The 17,347-nt window shown below is 34.1% G+C and overlaps 1 protein-coding gene and 2 non-coding genes across 4 annotated transcripts in view; 2 read left to right on the forward strand and 1 right to left on the reverse strand.

Annotated features, from left to right (window-relative positions):
- Positions 1-17,347, reverse strand: part of LOC101744139 (UNC93-like protein) — a 97,078-nt gene that overhangs the window by 37,162 nt on the left and 42,569 nt on the right. The window contains exon 2 of one of the 2 annotated variants that reach the window (XM_004929758.5): positions 1,761-1,847. The exons of the other annotated variant lie outside the window; for it this stretch is intronic. The gene's annotated coding sequence lies outside the window, so the exon portion shown is untranslated. The remainder of the gene's footprint in view (positions 1-1,760; positions 1,848-17,347) is intronic. 2 annotated transcript variants of the gene reach the window in all.
- On the forward strand, positions 8,921-8,994 carry TRNAI-AAU (transfer RNA isoleucine (anticodon AAU)). The gene has a single exon. It is a non-coding gene; the product is annotated as a tRNA-Ile (tRNA).
- TRNAI-AAU (transfer RNA isoleucine (anticodon AAU)) lies at positions 10,004-10,077 on the forward strand. Its single transcript has one exon. It is a non-coding gene; the product is annotated as a tRNA-Ile (tRNA).

A 17,347-nucleotide genomic window follows, 5' to 3' on the forward strand; every position in this document is an offset into this window, starting at 1 on the left:
AAATCGCGTACAACAGCACGGAAAAAAGAGAATGACAAATTTAAGACATTCCAAAATTCAAAAGTAATTTCAAAAACCACAACCACAACAATAAAAAAGGTTTTATACCAATTCGTTGGGTTGCCAACAGGGCAGCCGTCATAACTATACTGAGACCTTAGAACCCATATCTCAAGGTGGGTGGCGGCATTTACGTTGTAGATGTATATGAGCTCCAGTAACCACTTAGCACACCAGGTGAGCTGTGAGCTAGTCCAGCCATCTAAGCAATAAAAAATAATGCTAATGCTATGGATAAAATGTATATACCACTAAGATATAATGAGCCAAGAAGGGTTAACATCAGGCAGACGGCCGATCGTAAAGCTCATGTCATATCCCTATACACCATAATAAGAAGACATTCTGCACTAACCTAACATAATGTGGGATAAGGGCAAGAAGGCTAAAAAGAGCTTTAAGCTTTAAGAAAAATTACCTTAAAATATTAAATTACAAAATATTTAAAAATGAAAGTTTCATTGTATAGTATATCAATAATGCACAGATTCTTAACATACCTATTACTGGAGCTCATAGACATCCACAACGTAAATGCGTCACCCACCTTTGAGATATAAGTTCTAAGGTCTCAAGTATAGTTACAACGGCTGCCCCACCCTTCAAACCGAAACGCATTATTGCTTCACGGCAGAAATAGGCAGGGTGGTGGTACCTACCCGCGCGGACTCACAAGAGGTCCTACCACCAGTAACTTGGTTGCAATTATCTTCTCGGATTAGATCTCAAGTAAGCAAAAATAAACGTTATAAAAAAACATTCTTCCATTTAGTTCGCGAAGTGAGTTGTTATATTTTCAAAGTGTGTCACTTCAGTTTTGAGTTGTGACCAGCTGTTCAAATCACGCGTATGATACTGAGCTCAAACAAAACTCTGAGTCATTAGACAATGACAAAAACAATGATAATATGTTTACCGGAGAATTGTGAAAGGATGTGCATTCATCCTACGAGTATTATAGTAATTTTTGTTCAAGATTTTATTACTTTGAATTCATAAAAAGAGAATCGTTAACGAAAACGGTTGGTCACGAAAAAATTATTTGAAATGCATGGTCACAACAACAAAATCGTTATTCATAATAATTAAAATTGTTTTAATTCAAATTTGTATTTATAACATTTTTTACTCAATTTATGTATGAGTACATAAAAATTATCGTGTGGTCAACAAAAAATAAAGCTATCAAAGTTACATATTAGAAATATAACAGTTAGCTAATAGATAGATATAAATTTGAAAAAAGAATGCGTTTTCTAATTTACAAAATGTTAAAATATATTCTTCACTGTATTTTGATTTTTTTTTATACCGTTGACAAACGTAGTCGCAACTCATCTGCCCTGTAGCAGTCGTGTGAATAGCGTTTCTCAGCTAAAGACCTTAAGGTCGAAATCTGCAGGTTCATCAAAAACGCGAGATCACTTTGTAGCCACCCTGAGATATAAGTTCTAAGATCTCAGTATAATTACAAAGGCTGCCTACCTTTCAGACCGAAACGCATTACTGTTTCACGGCAGAAATAGGCAGGGCGGTGGTACCTACCCGCGCGGACTCACAAGAAGTCCTACCACCAGTAAAATGGTAATATTTACCCGTTCGGGCTTGCAATATGCCCGACCAAAAAAAGTAGACTACGTAATTACCAATTAACTCATGGAAGCATTAACTTAAGTAGCAACTAAAAGAAGGGTACGTACTACGTTTTCGTCGTTTCTAGAAGTCGTTGATAAATCCCCGCGGGTCCGTGGCGGGGTCCGGGTGAGTGGCAGGCCAGGCCTCGGCGGCTACAACCAGACGGCGCCGGTCAGTACAGAAACTCATCAGTACGCACAGCATCATTCGCATTGCACACGACAGCCATTGAGCGCTTATATCGAACAAACCCTATTGTTTTGTTTTTGTTAATGTGATCGAATTATCCCCATTCAAAAGAAGAACATTCAACCGAAAGCATATTTTTATTGTTTGTAGACAGATAAGAGGTTTTTGCTAAAATTTTTTATGTTAATTTATCAAGTTAAGCCGTTGTATTTGAATACTGATGTACTTTGAATGTAAATTGAGTTACAGTGAAATGTCAACGTTACAGTTTCACTTCAAACACCGGGTACCTACCTATAAATATTAGAAATAAATTGTACGTGAGTAATACGTACGTTAGTGAATATTCAGATAGCTCGTGTTTATCGAACGTGGTTTATGTAAGAGCTTGTTTCATACACAGACAAACGTATATTATGTAAAACGTTGCTCTGTGTTATGTTGTTACATTATTTCCTTTTTTAATTACGTTACAAGCAATTAGCGTATTGCAAATGTTCTTTTGACTGGTTCTTTTAATTCTTTAACAAATACCTCTGGATGTTTTATTTTATTTATTTATTTATTTAATCAACAATGTTTCAACAGCATTTAACTAGACACAGGGTACAGAGGATGTTTTCTTAAACATGAGCAAATTAAAGAAACACATTATGTTTCCAAAAAATATTAACATAATTAATGAGCACAGGTAGTCCAACTAAGGTAAAGGTAAGCCAGTTAAATAGGTATATGAATTTTGTCGAATGATAACTTGCAAAATAAGTTTGAATCTGATTGTGTTGTGTCGATGTGTTTAAGTGCGTGTGAGTGTAATAAAGTGGTTGGTTTACAATAATGAATTATTTATACTTTTTATAACATTATAATACTAAACTATTATTTTCAAAAACTTCCTCCAACCATAACTCGTTTCAAGATATCTCATTTCACTCACGATCGTATAATTTCATGTTTATTAGTACTATAATTAAAATATTTTATTTGTTCAACAAATTAAAATTACTATTCGACTACACGTATGTAGTTGTGAAGCTAATTGTGTAAAAAAAAAAAATCTCATTAAAATATTTTATTTCTCGTTAAAATGTTTGGCACATATTCTCTGTGGTTCAATAAATATGTATCATACAAAACCGAGTTATTAAATACCGGTTTTGTTTCCCATTGTTAGCATTTTGCGATTGTGATTCTATCAAGATCGAGAATAGCTAAGCTGCTTATCCGTATTTTTTTTTAAAGTTTTTTTTTTTTAATTTTTTATATAGCGATGCGATTCGAAGTAAAGATACATTTAGATGTTATTTAATTTGGTAACATTTACGTCTCATGCAAATTTAGGCCTTGTTTATAAATTAGTATTAAATAACAACGGACAAAGTTTTCCTTCGTAATAAAATGAACTGAAATATATTTTAAGCAGTAACATTATAATTCTATAGTTCGATCCCTAAATATAAAAGTCACACGGTGACTTAGCTCCAAACCAGGATTCCCTGTATTATGGGAATCAAATATTCATATATACCGATATAAATATATGCGTTTAATATAAATATGTATTTGAAGTCGTCGTGGCCTAAAGGATAAGACGTCCGGTGCATTCGTATCTAGTAATGTACCGGTGTTCGAATCCCGCAGGCGGGTACAAATTTTTCTAATGAAATACGTACTTAACAATATAGATATAGGAGACATATTTATTTACAAACTTAGATAAACAAAGGCGCTAGTTACCTTCTAATTTACTTAGTTGCAACTGCGTCAAGTCGTAACAGTGAGAATAATAGATAAAGTACTTTAATTTGCGGAAGTTAGTGGCCAGAGTCTCATCACTATATGTTAGTTATTAATAAAAAAAACAGTATCATCCATTATACCATAAACAGCCTATTATTGTCTCGCGAGATTTTTATCTTTAAAACGCATCGGAGCATTTTTTTAACATTTAAAAACTACGATTACTTTACGATTGATGTCGCTCCTCTATTGTCGTTAAAATACTTTAAAGAAAACACTCTAAAGCTCTCGAAAAAAAGCGAGATTAAACTTTAGTCAGAAATAGCCACCAAGAATTCTCATTAAAAATAGATGATAAATTGGTAACTAGTCATGAAGATGTGGCTAATGCTTTTGAATTTGAAATTTGAAATTCCAGTACACAGCACATAATTAAAATAACATTTAACGACACGCAAAAATCAAAGAAAAAAACTACAAAATTGTGACAATTTCTGAAACGTTATCGTCGAGTATGTTAACGATACGACTGATGTTCGAACAGTCCTTGAATCATACTCGGATATAAAGTACGAATCGGATGCTTACTAAACAGATCGGCAACGCATTAAATCACAGGTTAGTACGCTGATTGAAATTAAAATAATATGCACGATTCCGGAAAGCTTGTTTTAATAGCGCGACCCCGGCTACTGCGCATCCATGATACTATCAACACAATTTATGACAACGTTTAGTTCCGCTTCTGAAGTGCATAGCTTATTCGTATTTATTATTACGACAGCCTTCCGCGGATTCGAGGGTTGTCAGACGAACGTGAGCTTCTACCCGCGACTCACATACGAATGCTAAATTCAATAGAATGAAGTCGTCGTGGCCTAACGGATAAGACGTCCGGTGCATTCGTGTTGAACGATGTACCGGTGTTCGAATCTCAGGCGGGTACCAATTTTTCTAATGAAATACGTACTCAACAAATGTTCACGATTGACTTCCACGGTGAAGGAATAACATCGTGTAATAAAAATTAAACCCGAAAAATTATAATTTGCGTAATTACTAATGATAGGACCTCTTGTAAGTCCGCGCAGGTGGGTACCACCACCCTGCCTATTTCTGCCGTGAAGCGGTAAAGCGTTTCGGTTTGAAGGGTGGGCAGCCGTCGTAACTATACTTGAGACCTTAGAACTTATATCTTAAGGTGAGTGGCGCATTTACGTTGTGGATGACTATGGATTCCAGTAAGCACTTAACACCAGGTGGGCTGTGAGCTCATCCACCCATCTAAGCAAAAAAAAAGCACCGTTTGTAAAATTTAATTTTAAAGTGATAGTCATTTAAACTCGGAAACCTAGAGGAAGACACAAGACAAGCTGGAAAGGTGTGGAGCTGAAGGACAAGAGGGAATGCAATGTTACCGACGAGGATGTCGAAGACAGAGCGAAGTGGAGGAGTAGAATAAGGAAAGGTGATGTGGGATAAATAGCTAGAGAGAAAGAGAGAGAGAGAGTCATTAGAACTCGTGTCTATATTTCGATGTTACATTTTTTTGAACCGCTATTTTTACCAATGCATGCAGTGGAAGCCTGTAATTGTGTTAGCATTTAGTGCGAGATCAATGTATAATGTGTTACTTGTAATGTTCTGTGCTGTACCCAATGAATAAAATAAAATAAAGTATACTTTATTTAATAGCGAAATACTTAACATAAAATGTTCCGTTTAATATAGTATACATACATATTAGATTTGTATAAATATCAGAAACCAATGACAATAAAAACGTTTGAGATACTAAATTTTGTTCGCACGATTGAAATTACTAATAAAACTTGCATAAAATTATTTCGATTGACGCATTTTATGCGACCTTTCGATATTCAACTTGTTTTATTAACAAACTTTATCGTTCTGTGTAAAGGTTTTTTTTTTAGCTTAGAACCTGTTTTAATTGCTGCGGCAAATTTATGTAGATAGCATTAATTATTGTATTCAATCAATTCGCGTATGTTTCGGTTTAAATGAAAAATTATTAGTATAGCTTATAATTATTGGAACGAAGTTCCTTATCGCGCGTTGTGAAAGGGGGCTAGACGGAAAAAATTCTTACGAAAAGTTGTCACGACACTTTTTAGATCCGTCATTCTGACCAATCAACGTGTAGGCGCTTATCGCGTGACATTGCTCGTATCCGATTGGTCCGCGTAATGAGTACAGTTTCTCGAGATAGCGTTTCAACAATAGTAATTTAGTTCATAGTATTGTTTTTTTTTCTTCATAATGACGTAATTTATTACTATAACTTAAAAAAAAAAATTACAATTCCATCACTAATTAATCGAAAGGAACTTCGTTCCATCCGGGTGTCCCTTGACACCTCTGAAGTTTTTTATTATTATTATTCTCTAAACTGTACTACTAATTTTAAAACATCTTATAATAAAATGATTTAAAAAAAAATCGAATAAAACAAATTTCGCCGGTTATAGTAGCAATTTAGTATCAAATACATATAAGAGTAATATCAATCTATACCTAATATAAAATATTCGAATGAATCGTGTCCATGAATGTGTTTGAATAAATTATATTATTCCTTTAATAATTCACTTTGCCTCTGAGATTTATAAGTATCTTATTATTCATGATAAGATTTTTCTGAACAACTTTGTTCGTATGCAAATGAATCGACGTTTTCCTTATAATGTGAAAACATATCGTACTAAACGAATGTGCCAAGCTTAAGCTGTTATAAATGAACAAAAAATCCTTTGCTGTTAATAATTGGTTACCCCTAGGTAGCAGGTAGCTTATTTACACCAATCCTAACTTTATTCGCTATGTCGTCATCATGCGAGTATCACATTGAACCAAACATTTTATATCAGGTGTCCCTCAAAACAGTTCGTTTGCCAATACACCAACAAAAAAAACTGATTTGCAGTCAATTTCGTTTGTAGTCTTCACAAAGGAAATGAAATAAAAAAATCATTAAAATATGTGCTTGGAAAATATATAGATAAAAAACCAGCTTTGTTTATCTTTTCTTTTCTGTTCGTCAAAAACAACAAAGGAAAATTTTATACTTAATATTAACCTAAATCTTGAGGTATCGGTTATCCCCGACATATTTAAAACATTAGTCGAAGTCTAGTAAATTGAAATAGCTCAAAGAATAAAAAGGGAATACATTAATTATATTATTTTCCATTTAAAATTAAAATGCAAAAAATTAGATTATCTGGCAAATACGTAATGAATTTTTACCGAACTTGAATACAAGTAGAAAACAAGATATGAATTAATTTTAAAATACTTGTCTGAATGATCTTTAATACAAATAAAGTTTCCTATCATTTCATTTTGACTTACTATTGGAAATCTTAAGAATTAAAATGCCATTTCCGCGGTCGTGTGCATATTTTTACAACAATAGGCCGTTTTTGTGTCGCCGAAACGTGTCGAGGTAAATTGCCTTCTAACAACATAATGGTGAGCACGGATTGATGAAGCACGATGCTTTTGTAAATATGTTTTATTAGCTGCTAAAACTTACTTTCGTTAATTTATATTCTAAACTAGTTAACCCGGCAGACTCGTAGTGCCGCAATCGATAAATAAAATACCTAAACTTTTGTGTAAAATAAACTTAAAACAAACAGAAGGAATCCGTCCGACGGGGGACACATCAAAGGGAAAACAAAATTGTTATTTTTATTTAATTCTGAGCATTTTCATATTTATCTACGTTTTAAATCTTCTCTGGACTTCTACAAATAATTCAAAATCAAAATTAACTAAATCGGTCCAGCCGTTCTCGAGTTTTAGCGAGACTAACGAACAGCAATTCATTTTTATATATATAGATAAAAGATAAATATTTAAAATAAAATGGCAACAGGTTTCTTTTTATTTAACTTAAATTTTTGTTCTTCATTTCTGCCTAAAGTTTTTTCAGTGTCTTGATATAGCTTACCTTATAGTAAAGCACGAAGTCTGCCATATAAAAAGTTTGAGGTCGAGTCTACACATTAAGTGGCAAATTGTTGAAGCGCGGAGATTATAGGTACAACGGACATTGCAGACACGGAATCTTCGAATAAATAAAATATTTTATTATTGTAATCACATTATACGAATCAATTAAGCCTCTCCAAACTAGTTTACTTCTCTGAGTTCGCTCAGGGTAAGCACGTTCAGTATGAACACTACAAGAAACTCCACTTAGCTCTAAGCAACACTCCACGTCTGGATTACACGAAATCTCACAGCGACCGCCTTAGTGGCCCAGGATCGTCCACGAACTGTGTAACACAAGGGCGTTCGTCTTAAGAATATTTTCTGGGGCGGGCGGGAGAATTCGTATCGACACCCCCGTTCTGCGGAGCCTACTCATTGGAAATTGTGGGAGTGGCTAACTACTAAAAAACGTACCGTCGCTGTTAGCTTTGGCATCACATAATTCCACACCTTGAAAAACTAGAGGCTTATATCTCCAACTTCAAAACAGAAATCCAAGGCCCGCCCTTAAAACTATAACTAGGTCTTCGTCGTGACAGTTATCGTGTATGGATAAGGAATCATAGTCGAGGTTCGTCAGCAACGGACACGTCACTAAGACGTGTTTTAACTGAACACTAATTGTTAAATAAACAAAAGAAGAGGAAACGATAAATTGGAATTTAATCTTCAGGATCATCATGAAATCTCTCTATTTTAGGCTGTCTCGATTAAATTTTCTAACTCATTACGTCAGGTTTAGGTATATATGAGGCCGTCAGCGCAAAAGTGACCTAAGCTTACCGTAGTTAGTATGGAGATAATGAGGTTCGAATTTACCTTTACAAATACTTCGTCGGCAGAAAATACGCGCTAATATAATGTTTACAAAGTCATCTGTTATTCATGGATGAAACTAGGGATAGGACGATTGTGCAGGAAAATTTATTATGTTTTAAATAAATTACAATGCATGAGCACGAATATGAATTGTGGGTTAAGCCACTTTTGCGCTGACGGCCTCATTTATACGTGTAAAGCGAATAATGACAACAATGTGTGGAGATTTGCATACGTCAGAAATTGTTAAACAGAGTCATCTAGCTTCAAAACGAAAACGCTTGAAACTCAGTTATTCTGAGAGTCAGTTCGGAACTTTAGATTGTCGTCAAATTAAAATAGATGTCGTGCTTTTGGATTTTCCTACAAATATGTGCGGACCAAAGGTTCTGTGGCTGGAGCATGCGCACTAGATTTATCTCCCCATTAGATCCTGGTCTTCATCCTTCACAGTACCGGCCTATTAGCTCAGTTGGTTAGAGCGTCGTGCTAATAACGCGAAGGTCGTGAGTTCGATCCTCACATGGGCCATCCCGTGTAACGGTATCTTTTTAATCTATTTTTTACGTTTTTCACAGTATGTACACGGAAACACATATACGAATCCGATGCAAATATCTTTATGAACCAATCTTTAAGCATTGAGCAACAACGGTGGGGACCGTCTATGTTACTAGCCGCATTTCATTTCATATTGAATTTCTTTCTTTGTTATTTTCTACTAAAACGTTCTTTTAAACTATTTGTTGTGTTCCAATTGATTTGCTTCCTTAAAGATGACTCTCTAGAAAAATAAAATCGAATACTTATGGTAAAAACAATATGTTAAATTTGTTTAATTTGAAAACACAACAGAAACGTCAATAATGTACGTACATCTAAAAGAGACGGAAATCGCGATTTACTGTTGACCCGTTTCTCTTACATAATTCTATTGATTATACTCATAATTCAATGATGTTTAGTTGATGGTTAAAACAACAGTCAACATCTTCCTGTTGAACTTTTGATGTAATTTATTTATTAAATGCAATAACAAAGTGTTCATTACTAAAAAAATATGACCTGTTATATTACAAAATTCTACTGCAGTTTTATCACGTCCATAATATTATTATTATTTACTTGACTCTTTTCAGTATTTATATTTAATAATAATACCTATGTATGGTTTTAATAGGAAATTAATTTATTGGTTAGCGGCTATATACATTTATATATTATTATATAAAAATACACACAGCTACGTAATATTCAGGATAATATACATTCATTTAAAGTCCTGTAAATAAGACGTTTCCATAGTTCCTAATAAGTTTACTAACCATATTAAACTTTGCGTATATTTAAAACATATAATTAAACATATAATTTAAAAACCCATCTTAAACTTATATTCATAAAAAAGCACCCTGTATAGCGTATCTAACCAATTGCTATTGCTATAATACTACTAAAAGGGGCAATTTGAACCAGATTTTCTTTAATTCAGATGACCAATTTTTTGTTTAAGCTTAAGGTTTTGAATTCCCTTAACATCGGCCTATTAGCTCAGTTGGTTAGAGCGTCGTGCTAATAACGCGAAGGTCGTGAGTTCGATCCTCACATGGGCCATCCTCTGTAATGGTATCTTTTTACCTCTAGAACATTCGTTTAATACTGTTTTGCAAATAAAAACATTGTACTTAGACAAGCGAAAAAAAATTGATTTGCAAGTATTTACATTTCTGAATCCTTAGTGTAAAGAGATTTTTTGACCACACTCTTGTACCGAAATCAAATAAAATAACCTTAATACAACTAATTGTAAAAATGTTTTGTAAATTTAAAAAATATTTGTAAATAAGGTACAAAGCTTATTCTCTACAAAACTCTATTCTTTGACGTCCTAATTATTCGAATGTCGGAAATTGGGATGTAAATTACACATACATTATACAGATACCATACAAAAGGTGTCATTTTCAACAAAGAACATTCGTAACCGATGCACAAAAATATATTAAATGTGTTTTGGGTCAATATAATAAGCTGTGTAAGCAATCCCATTTGTTCAATTGTTTTAGAAGCAGGCTGTTGAATTTTATCATTTCTATTTCAATGATATTAATATGATTTTACACCTTTTTTTTTTCTCTCAAAAATACTCAACCAACTTGCACATGTATTACTAAATCACAAAATACCCAGTTTATTCTTTTTAAAATGGACTATTTCATAACACAGAAAATAAATGATCGGGTCATAATTTAAAATTACAAAATATATTATGTTAGTAAAATATGTATCTTGTTTTCAGTTCATTGCGTTTGTGGTTTTTTTAATTCACAATATGAAAACAAGTGGTTAAGTTTTTTTTTTTGCCTTTGTTGGCAGACGATTGATGATTGCCTGATGGTGAGTGGTTACCGTCGCCCATGGTCGTCGTCTAGTCAGCAGGTCGATGCTTAATTGAATGAATCAACAATACATATTAAAGTTGAATACAAATATGAAGGCACACAAACACATTCTGAACGAACGAACTTAACCACATTATTACAAAGAATTATGTTGTCAATTGGATGTAGTTATTCAATGGGCTATTTTTGAGGTTAATTCAACGTAAACGAATAATAAATGTCCGAGGAAATTGCTTGTTTTATTGTCAGCCATCTATAATGTGCTTATTATCATACGATTGTGTGTCCGCAACATCACTTCGCTAAAAGTAGCTATTGGATTTTACGAACACAACAGCACATTTTCAAATTGAATGTTACCAAGATTTAAAATTAACGTTTACCAAACTACTAAATTAAAAATACTAAATAGAAATACTTTTATTGGTGGCGATGGAACAATTAAGTTATGGCACACGTAGCAGTCCTATCCTGCAATATACGCGCCAAAATTTGTGCCAGCCCATGCTCAGCTATTATCGATCTATTAGCCCACCGAGTTTCTCGCCGGATCTTCTCAGTGGGTCGCGTTTCCGATCCGGTAGTAGATTCTGCGAAGCACTGCTCCTAGCACTGCTAGAGCCACTGTTAGCAACACTCCCGGTTTGAACCTCGTGAGCTTACTTACAGGTTAGGGCGAAGCTAAAATAGCCTCTCAAGGCTATCACATAGGTAGGAAAAAAAATCCCTCCATATCATTTAGAATTTTGCTTTCGTCCGTGCAGAGGTACAGACGTTCGCGAGACACTCGCGCGTTCAAGTGATTTCGTGTGTTATCGATATCCATGAGTAAGAGATGAGAAAATACATGTGCGTGGTCACAACGCACCACCGACCAAACAGGCTGTATGAAATTCTTCTATCATAATTGAAGTCATTTGAAAAATTATTAATGGTCCTCCCATCACCCACACTTGTATTTCTATTTCCATGGATTAGTGGAGGCCTGGAGGCCTTTCCAGTTTTACCAGGATCGGCGGGCGAGCAAAGGCTCAGCCAGGAGAGAAGTGATTTCAGGGAACTCAGTGGTCTGACATATGGGCTAGGTTGCACGTACAACTCTTTTCCGAGTTCGCCATGTACGTTTACCAGAGTCCCTAAGCCTGCTCCTAGTTTTACAGCTGAAGGCGTGTAATACAAGTGTTATTGATCTGATGGATCCACAAGGACGTGTCTAAGGCTAGAACTATTAATGATATAAAATTTGACTAATGTCTTTACGGGCGTGTAGTTCGAGATAATAATTGTTATCAACACCGCTTGTAAATCTCATCCAATCTCGTGCAAAACAATACGAAATGTTTTTTTTTTTTGTGTTAATTAACTTCTTAATCTGCTCGTCGTGACGTCATACTTATAATTTGCCTCCTTGGGATTTTTGAAGTGATTGATATGGTCATTTGTGAGATCCGGATGGATAAAAAAGTTTAACCAACAAAAAAAATCACAATACAAGAACGTCTTTGTTTGTGGTATTTTAAAATTGAAGCTAGTAAGTAACAAACGTGAGTGATCTAATGTTCTTCTTGTTACAGTAATGAATAGACGTCGATTGTTCCTTCAGAAGTTTATAATTGTCAAGTAACAGTCTCATATCTGGGATCAACATGCAAGGATAATATTGAATTGAACGCAGTGCAGTGGATAAGACGTCTAGTGCGTTCTTATCGAGTGGTGCAGCAATGTCAGGGTCCTAACTCTTAAAGCAAGTTCAATGTTTCTCAATAATATGCCCATTAGCTATTAAATATCATGGCGGTGGTACTAATAATGTACTAATATCAGTAACCATTTAATACTAGTTTACCCATGATACCTTCTACCTATCCACAGTATGTTTAAATGTTTTGTCAAAAATTTCGAGTTCTAGCATGTGTTGACTTTCCATGACAGAGCCCTACTTTGAAATGTCAACAGTAACTGTAAAAAGTTTTCTACCAAATAAACAATAGATGTGCGTTCACATTAACAAAAAACAGAATAAAAGAAACAAAGAGATAGATAGACAATTATTTTTGTATATAAAAAAACGTGTTAAATGTATTTATCTATAAACGGTCTGTAGGACCTCAGAACTTGTGCCCCCCTACTTAATAGATAAAAAACCGTGACGAGTAATATACAGTATGTATACAGTAATATACAGTATGTACATACAAATTTGAGTCTAATGTTTGTACAATATATTTATTCTATTCGTCAAGAAAGAATAAGTACTGATCGTCATTTGTTTAATGACGATAATTTAAATTTACTTATTTACTTTTAAAGATAAAGTTAACTATTTTTTTTTGTTTTAGTATCCTTCAACAAAAAAAAAAGGTTTGGCGCGAAGGCACAGTAAACAGTATTTTTATACCGCAGTATGAATACACTCGATTTAGAGAGCATGGCTGAAACCTTATGAGTCAAGCGCTGCGGTGTTATTACGAAAACCTCACTATAAACCATATTGAACGAAGGCAAGATAAATTTAAGACTGGTGGTAGGACCTCTTGTGAGTCCGGGCGGGTAGGTACCACCGCCCTGCGTATTTCTGCCGTGAAGCAGTAATGCGTTTCGGTTTGAAGGGTGGGGCAGCCGTTGTAACTACACAGAGATCTTAGAACTTATATCTCAAGGTGGGTGGCGCATTTTCGTTGTAGATGTCCATGGGCTCCAGTAACCACTTAACACCAGGTGGGCTGTGAGCTCGTCCATCTATCTAAGCTATAAAAAAAAAGGCAAAGAGAAGTAGTGCGGTATTTATTTATTTAGGTTTTCCAACAAAGAATATTTAGACAGAATATAAGAAAGAACAGAATCCATATAAGGATAGGAGACATATTTTTCTAAAGAGGAATAAAAGGTTCTTAGAATATGTATTATCTCAATTACAGGAAAACGCAGCTTTCATGGAATAACAACTATGCTAATACCAATTAAGGATAACGCATACATCAAACAAATCGTATAAAAAATATGTACAAAAAATAATGTATATATCAAAATCTAAAACATGGATCAGTTCAAATTTTTAATAGGATATGAAATTTTTGAACATTTTCTCTAAAGCGTGAGTATATCATGTAATCTATAATTAAAGCCATCAAACACTGCTGTTATTAGGTAAATAACTGAATTATATCATTTTTATATCTGTTTTATCATCACTAGTAGTAGGTACCACTAGTCTATTTCAATCGCAAAACAGTTGCGCCTTCTACTTTAAGGGGTAGGATAGTGGGATACAATTTCGATGGGTGCCGATGTCGGCAATGTAATGACTGTGAGTTTCAAGAAAAGTGTTTAGAGACAAAAAACAGATACTACTTAATACAAATATTTTCATTTCTTTCACAAGTCTAAAACGGCCACATTTCTTCTTTCTCCTCTCTTTCTGTAATAATAATAATAACCTACCTATTCTGGAAACTTCGAGGGGTTATACTAGATTTGCCGAACAAGTACACTAAGACTGGCCCTAGCAAGAGAAGTACTTTGCAGAATCTACCACCGGATCGAAAACGCGACCCACTGAGAAGATCCGGCGAGAAACTCAGTGGGCTGTCTGTGGGGCTTTCTGTACTGTATACAAATTCTGTGTTTGTTTTATTACTAAACTAGCTGACCCGGCAGACTTCGTAGTGCCTCAATCGATAAATAAAATACCTAGACTTTTGTATAAAACAAACTTAAAACAAATAAAAGTAATGCGTCCGACGGGGACACATCAAAGGAAAAACAAAATTGTTATTTTTATTTAATTCCAAGCATTTTCATATGTATCTACCTTTTAAACCTTCTCTGGACTTCCACAAATAATTCAAGACCAAAATCGGCCAAATCAGTCCAGCCGTTCTCAAGTTTTAGCGAGAATAACGAACAGCAATTCATTTTTATATATATAGATAAATTATTATTTTCAATTCAAATTTCAATGGAATCTATTTAATATACACGTGTATCATCTTACACGTGTACATTAAATAGCTCATTTTGACCAAAGTAAATGATTTAGTTTATCAAGTGTGTACTTACATAGACGTGTTAGATAGACACTTACAAAACTTACATAAAATCGGAGTAAATATATAAAACATAATAATTTAATATGTTTTTTTTTTATTATTATGGATGTAAACTACATCAAGGTTCTTCTGCCGTATTATGCCCAGCACACAACGTCAAATTACCACTATTAAAGTCATTGAATGTGCAGAATTAGTTCCGTCATACATGGGAGCATCAATTTATTTTGTAGGCTACTGAGTAATTACGGAAAGAAGTATTAAAATATGAGTATGTACAGTCAGCAGCAGAATTACGTGGATACCGTAAAACCGATAATCTTGTGAACACCTCAATCAAAGGTCATAAAAATAAATTAGACGGCATTGGTGGGTTTTTTTTTTCACTAGAAATACGCTGTAGATATAATAATATATGGTAATGACCCCGGCGCAAATATAATTACACACATATGTATCAAACCTGACTCGCCATACGTTCTAAATTTTAAAATTTATATTAAAGAGACATTCATTTTAGGTTGTTAGAATTTTTCTGTCTTACAATGTCCATGCACTTTTGCAGCTCACTGTACATTGCTAGAATAAAGCACTGTTGCAAGTATATTACAGAGCTGTTTTAATACGTTTTCGTACGTTTTTTTTCTTAAGGTCTTACGAAAAAACTTTTTAAAAAATTACTAAAGGTCGTTCCACAGGCGAAATTTACTTTAAAAAAATACAAAGAAATTATAATTCGAAAATGGAAATCATGGCTTTATAGAAACTAAATGCCCATGTCTTTCATGCCCAAATTTATTTTTTTGCTATGTAATCGGACATTAGGTGAATTACTATATTACAAAAATACATAAGTAGTTATAATGAACATTGTTATCGCATCATCGTGTTCATCATTTCTCTAATTGCATCAAATCGAGGGTAAACATAATGATTTTAATTCAATGTGATCTCTGTTATTATCCTTATGAGCTAAATTATTAAGGGTTTTTGCCGTATCATGCCCAACGAAAGATTACTATTATTAAAAATAATCATTCTAAGTGTCACTAACAACATAATGCCTGTCATTTCCAAGATATGTGCGCATTAGTTTATTACATGGATTTAAATGCATAATTGAAATAGAAAAAATATTTTAAAAAAGAATATGATTTAATAGCAAGATGTAGGCATTGTTTTTTCCTTGAATTCAGTTAGATTTGTGTTTAAAGCTCAGATAGTCACGGTTAAGCTAAGAGCTATTTTATTCGATAGTACGAGGGTAGGTAAAAAAAACTGGAGCATTTTGGTCGAAACCGTTCTTAGTGAACGCTTATTATAAAAGGAGTATCTATCCCAAATTTAAGTCCGTCGGACGGATAGTTTCGGATATCTCATGACGAGTAGGCGGTTTTTCGTTATTACAAGTATTATATTACAAGTATTAAGTACGCTACAGAAACATTTCATTACACCGCACCTTATTTTGTCAGACTTTTTATTCTAAGTCCATCCATCGTTTTAGCAAAGTATATTTTTTGAATACAGGAAATACGTACTTAACACATCTTTCGCGAACAACTTTTACGATGAAGGAATAATGAAGAAAAAATTATCGAACTAATGGCCCGCCTGGTGTTAAGATTACGGAAGTCCATAGACATTAAAACGCTCAGCTGATTTTCACTTGTATTGCATGGAGGGTAGTGCAAAAAAACTTTAAGAAAGCAAGTCTGTCGTAGACCCCTTGTTGACTTCGCGTGACACGCAAATGCATCGGTCCCGCGTGTCAGCTGCCTTGTTGTATATCGTGTAATTAAAAATAATTCAGACAAATGTAATTTTTCCTGCGTTCCTATGTGTAAGGAAAATATATCAGTTACGCTTAATTTTTCGAAACTGTTCTTTAATTCTCTACAGCACCATGTCTGTTCTTAGTCAGTTATTAAGGCAAATAAAGTGCCTTTAAAAACCCTGTCGAAGAGACTTTAGTGCCTTTCGTTTAATTTTTTACTTCAATATTTATGGCCCCGTGACTCACGTGCGGCATGCATTTAAGAGGGAACTTGTTTAAAAAAATTAATACGAACATAACTCGTTCACCGTAATGATGGGTAGGGCAGCATTTATTTATTTAAGAAAATAAACACACATACAGCCAAGTTCATCTATACTAATATACAAATCTGCAGTGGTTTTTACGGATGTTCCGTTATAACTACTGAACCGTGCATCCGATTGACTTGAAATTTAGTATCCATGTAGAAAATACATGTACTTAATGGATAGGCTAATATTTATATGAGTGTTGGACTCCCTACACTAGTTGCGGGGGCGTTAATGATGAGAATCTTTATGGGAGTGCGAAATAATAATCTTAATTTTAAATACCCAGCAAAGCGGACGGGTACAGCTAGTATTTGTATATAACTAAACAGCCTTAAAATACCT

This window comes from Bombyx mori, chromosome 1 (genome assembly GCF_030269925.1).
Source record: "Bombyx mori chromosome 1, ASM3026992v2".
In the NCBI taxonomy this organism is placed as follows: domain Eukaryota; kingdom Metazoa; phylum Arthropoda; class Insecta; order Lepidoptera; family Bombycidae; genus Bombyx; species Bombyx mori.